This window comes from Dendrobium catenatum, unplaced genomic scaffold, assembly GCF_001605985.2.
Source record: "Dendrobium catenatum unplaced genomic scaffold, ASM160598v2 fragScaff_scaffold_1520, whole genome shotgun sequence".
NCBI lineage: Eukaryota > Viridiplantae > Streptophyta > Magnoliopsida > Asparagales > Orchidaceae > Dendrobium > Dendrobium catenatum.
In genome coordinates, this window is record NW_021319982.1 from 1,616,155 (window position 1) to 1,622,489 (window position 6,335).

The following is a 6,335-nucleotide window of genomic DNA, read 5'->3' on the forward strand; positions in this document are numbered from 1 at the left end:
GAACTACAAGAAATATGAAACTTATTAAAACGACAGTGAATAATGCTGTTTGAGAGTTTTTGCAACACTCTGTCATTGGGATGACCCAACCTTTGATGCCATAGATTGGCATCTGTACTGGTTGCAGCTAAAGCTTGTGTCGGGATGCTGAGAGCAGCCGTTTGGATTGGATATAGCCCATTGTTACATGGTCCTTGAAGGAGGATTTGCTGCGTTTTCAGATCCTTAAAGACAAAACCAGCAGGGTTAAAAGTAATCGAGATATCATTGTCTCTCGTTAGTTTAGAAATTGACAGTAAATTAAACCGTAATTGAGGTGAATGGAAGATTTGAGATAGTTTGAGCTTACGAGTTGGGGTCGGCAGAATTCCGACCCCTGAATTGGCGATGCTGAGAGATCGACCATCACCTATAGTCACATTGTCGGATCCCTGATATGGGGTGGAAAGGGTCATGTTCTCGAGCGAATTCGTCAGGTGCGATGTAGCACCTGAATCAAGAAACCAGTTGTCGTGAGAGTTATCGGAAGCAGCAATCATTGCCTTGCTTTGTTGAGCCGATGCTGACGGAACGTATTGAGCATTCAGGCGATGCCAACAATCAGATGCCGAGTGACCCTTTTTGAGGCAGATCTGACATGTCACTGGAGGTCCAGATTGTCGAGAAGTAGATCCGGAAGGCTGCGATGAGCGACCCCTGTTTCGACGTCCACGGCCTCGAGAAGAGAACAGAGCGAGATTAGAATCGCCCATAGAAGGGTTACGGGACGCGTCAGATGCTATGTTAATTTCTTCACTGAGCAAAAGCGGATACAGCTGGTCAAGAGTGATCGGAGTCAACATTGTTCTGATCGCTGTTTTGAATGCCTGATACTGGGGTGGTAAGCCGTTGAGAATATATAAGATAATATCCTCGTTATCTACCGATGAACCTGCAGACGCGATCTGATCGACAAGAACCTTGATCTCAGATAGGTATTGATTCATAGTGAGGTTTTTGAGAGAAATGTGATGAAGAGAGTTCTTTAGTTGGATAACTTTGGAACGATTGGTGGCTTGAAAGCGATTTTCAAGAGTCGACCAGATAGCGGCTGTAGAAGAAAGGTTGATGACATACGGTAGAATAGAAGCAGAGATTGTAGAGCACAGGGACGCGGAAAGATTCTGGTCGGTTAGATTCCATTGAGCGCCAGCTTGAGTTGTTTGAGAAGAACCAGTTGAATGGGGAAGAGAAGGAGGCAAAGAGGGCGAGAAGGATTCAAGAAACTTATCGAATCCATTCGCTCGGAAGAGTTTGAGGATCTGCGATCGCCATACCGCATAGTTATCTTGATTGAGCTCTGTTGAAACGATGTTCTTGATGTTAGACACCACGAATTTCAGGCTGGCAGAGATGGTAGGTTCTTCTTGATGCATATTCTTCATGCCTTCGTTGAGTTCCGACGAAGCCGAGTTCGCCATTTCAGCGGTTTTGGCCACCCGCTCTGATACCATAAAGAAACGTATAAAGAACAGGAAGAACACCGAAGAGATAGAATGGAAAATCTTTTTCTATCTTTTATTTAGTACACAGGACCTACTTATATACAGAGAGCACTAGTTACAAATAGGGATACAACGGTAGAGTAATGCCATGTCATGTTTGTTTGTGTGGCTCTTTATGTGTCTGATCTAATAAATATTTTAATCTCCAACTCGTATAGTATCTTCAGTCGTCGAGCACTTGATTACGCAGCGAGCGAAACTCGATAAGCTTGACTCACGAGCTCACTAATGAGTTGAGCTTGTGTAGGCTCGTGAATCGGCTTAACTCGTTTGCACTCCTATGAATTTGTTTTATTGAAATTGTGAAGGTAAGCTATGTAGTCTTTATAGGCATCACAACTAGTTGCAAGACTAAGGAGCTGGTAGAGATATTTTAAAATTGAGATGTGGTAATTTATACAAAAGATGAATTGTTAAAATTTAAAAAATATTTAAAATTTATAGAAGAAAAAAATATATTTATTTTTATTCAAATATATTATAATTTAAACTATTGACTTTATATTATAAATATTTATAGAATTTTTATCCGCTCCAAGAGGATGAAAGGTGGTCTGTAAATTAGTCGTGCCGAGTTTAGGTCATTCCTAACTTGAGCTTGAGGTTGATTGATTAATTAATATTGATTCGAACTCGAGCTCAATTATAACTTCTAAGAGCTCAAATTGGCTGATGAGGTGACTCATTTATGAAAGAGAGAAAATATTTATGATTCGAATAATTATTTTAATAAAATGCTAAAATGATTGATAAAATTAGAGTAGAAACTTATCAAGCCAACCTCGAGGAGCTATAGAGAGAGAGAGAGAATTGGTTTAAATGGTTTGATTCAAAATGAGAAAAAAAAAATTATTTGATTAAAAATGCTGTTGTTTGTCTTTTTTTTTTAATCATACTTTTTTTAATGAGTATGATTATTGGTTTAATGATGAATTAAAACTAATTTTAAGCTCTTTATTAGGGCCTCTGTAGTTTAGAGTGTTTGGCCTGAAGCTGAACTTTAGAAAATATTTAAATTTTGTTATAATATTTAGTCAAATAGGAGAACTAATAATTAACTCAGTTCTATAGAAAAATCATGTTATGGGGTTTGAAGGCTTTTTATAGGCTTTTTTGGAATGACTTTCTTACTATTTGTATTTCAGATCACAATTACAGGTTCCGTTATACCACCATTTTTTGATGCTTTAAGAATTTTTTTTGTGCTAGGAGACTACTTTCTACAACACATTTAAAAAAATTTACTTTCTTGATAATAATTTGACAATCAACTTTACAAAAAACTGCAACAATCTCAAACAAATCCATAATCTATTTATCGAGTTAGGGTCACTTTGAGGATTTATTATTCTGTGCGGAGTGTGGAGGGTGTTCGGAGACCAATAAAAATGCGCCACGTCACTCTATTGCTGGGTACCCAGCTCGGTACCCCTAGGTACCGCTGGGTACCCAGTGCTTAACCTGATGGTTCTCCCATCCGGTGTCCGTACATAATAAAAGCTCCAATTTGAGATAGCTTTTTTGCTTTTTTTTTTTCATTGCTATCACATATATATTTCACTATCGACTTGTCATTATTTAAAAAAAAAATTATGATGAGAAGCTACTTTATCCTTTTTACTTATTTTGTTTAAAAGATAAAGCAATGCAAACAAATAAAAAATCCCTAAGCTCCCTTTGAGCTTAAATAGCCAAATATTCCTACATACATATAAGGTCAGCAGCTCCATGCCATGCATAGTCAAATGAAGAAGAAAATATAAAGAAGATTCTGCTAGCTGAGGACTTAGCGGTGGAGTTCAGATTTCTCTCGGGTTATTAATGGCCTTTGACATTTAAGTCTGGCCAACTACAACCCACAAATTTGAATATGATTTTAGGACCAGCAACTGAATATATTATGGCACATGGAAATGTACTGATTGAAGACTTTAGCTATATGAATTGAAAAATTTCCAATATATATTTTATATTATGATTGTTGCATGTGAAATATGTATTTGTGTGGAGTTGGGAGTGGGAACATAGGATTTTTTATATGAAAATCTTTAAGGGGTAATTGGAAGGCAATATCCTTGTTGAAGTATTTTAGCAAGTATGATTGGACTTGACTATAAGAGGGTGTCATATGATTCTCACAAGTTGGGAATGTGTCAAGATCTTTAAATGGGTGTGAATGATGGAAGAGATAATATATAGTGGTCTTAGGAGTTTTTAGGTTTTCAATCGGAATATAATGGGAGATTGAGAGGTGTTATGTGCGGAATCCGATTGTGTTGTTCAATATTATTGTTATGTTGTCTTATACCTCAAAGTTTGTCGTGTTCGATGGGGGGTGCGGGAGGTTCACCCTCTGCTTGGGCTTTGGGTGCTTTGCACACGAAAATTTTTATGTATAATGCCTCGACGCTGCGTACCTGAGAGCCTCTTCGTTGCGTACCCAAGTGCCCTAGCGCCGTGTATCTGAACGTCCCAGCGTTGAACAACAGAGAGCATAACGCCATGATGATATAGATACAACACTGCAACAGTGCAAGATAAATGCTTGAGCACCGCAGCGCCGCGAGACAAACTTGACGGTTTTCTTTCTCGTTTTTCTGAAAAGTGTCATCCTTTGGGGTTATTTTACTTGACTTTCTCGTTTTTCTGAATAGTGCATGTGAGAAGAGAAATCAATTAGAGTGAGAGAGGAGAGATATTAGTACTTGTTTATCCTAATTTTCATAATTGATTTATTGGTGTGGTGTGCCTCAGTTGTTTTTTTTCCCTATTTGGATTTTTCCTAGTGTCCTTTATTTTTTCACAGCTTTTACTTTCTCGCTTGTTTCGTCATTGTGGTGTTTACTCCTCAACTTCCCCAACAATCAGCTTAGCAAATATCTCTCTTGATAAAAGGGAGATAGGGTGGCGAGGATGATGGGCATCGAATGTTAGAGGTAGCAGACATTAAATGTCAATTGTGTGGTAGTTTGTGGACGACGTTTGATGGAGAAAGTGAAAAAATTTGGTGACAATGAAGACTCGGCTTGATCGTTCTCTTGTTATGAGGGAAGATGGACATTAGATGTCACTCGTTGATATATGTGTAACAATGGCGATGTTCAATATCATTGTTGGTAAAGTGCGGATGTCAATGCTGGTCCATAGGTTATTTATCAAGTTTTGATTATGAATGACATCAACGTATGTTATAAATCATAATATAAATAACAACAATGATGGTCAATGATGTTGAATGATCGAAAACATCTAGTGATAAAGATGATGATAGGTATCAATTTTGGTTAACAAAAAATCACATTTATTAATTTATGTTTGTTTATAATTGTGTTTGAAAAATACAACTAGAATAAGAAGATATTTCACATGTCCTAAAAAATCAACATTTTAATGTGGTAGTCAGGCCCAGTTAAGATGGGCTCCTAGTTAGGCCACCTTTGTGATATGTTAAGGCCCATTAACTGTTAACAATCTTTTTATCTGCAAATTGAGAAAGTTTTTAGTTGGTAATTAAAAAATTATCACGTTTAAGGTGTTTTATGTGATGCCAATTTATATTCCTAACCACTGATTTTTTTTTATATAATATAAGTTTAGCAATTAAGTGCTTGATATTATAAATTATGGCCATTTAATTTAAAAAATATGCTGAGAAATTAATTTTTTTGTTATTAGGGATTAAAGCATAAAAAATTATAATATTTGTTATTTCTCTTTGTATATTTATAATTTTCTAATATTTTTACTTCGATAACTTTTTTTTTAGTTTTCTTGAACTAGATACCAATCTATGCACTAGTTTTTATTTTTTATTTTTTATATGTTTTATAATTAATTCAAAATTGTATATACCCCTTCTTTCAATCGATTGAAGTTCACTAGTTTAAGGAAACTTTGTTTTTTTTTTTTTGAAAATACAACAATAAAATAATTTTTTTAAGAATCTTTATTTTGTAATTATGTGGATCAAATAATAGCAAAGCTCTTTAGCAAAAGAAATTAAGAACGAATATTCTACTAAAATTTTTATTAAAATGGACTTAAAAACATTAAACTTTGTTGCGTCCAAGAATATTCGCGGCGATAGAGAAAATTGATGTTTAGCGTCTTAGCATTGTACGAAGATCCAGCACGCAAGCAGAAAGAGAGAGATTAAGACACCCGATCCTTTTTACGTGGAAAACACAAAGAGGGAAAAACCACGGGTCCTCGCCCAGGTGAAAATATTCCACTAAACTTGAGTGAATTACAAGGTTGACCCGTCCCTCGATTTAGAGGTGATCAGATTACAGTAATTTGAAGAGCTAGTCAAAGAACCGATGACGGTCGGACAAAAATCCGACGGGTTTTGTACAAAAGTCTGGCTGACAAGGAATGATTCGATGAAGGTCTAATGGTGAACGGCGGCCAGACGGTGGCCCGGCGATGGTCGGGCTGAAGTTCAACTACAGTCGGTGGCCGGATGGTGGTTAGGCGATGGTCGGCGGCCGGGCGGTAGTCCGACGGTGGTCGGCGTTCTAGCGGTGGTTCGACGAAGGTCAGGCTAAAGTCCGGCGGTGGTAGGCGGCCGGGCTGAGGTCCGACGGCTGTCGGCGACCGACCGGTGGTCCGGTGGCGGCATGCAGCCGGGCGGTGGTCCGACGAAGGTCGGGCTAAAGTCTGGCAGCAGTCGGCGGTTGGGCAATGGTCCGACGAAGGTCGGGCAGAAGTCCAATGGCGGTCGGGCGGTGGTTCGGCCATGGTCGACGACCGGGCGGTTGTCCGATGAAGGTCGGGCAGAAGTCCGGCGGC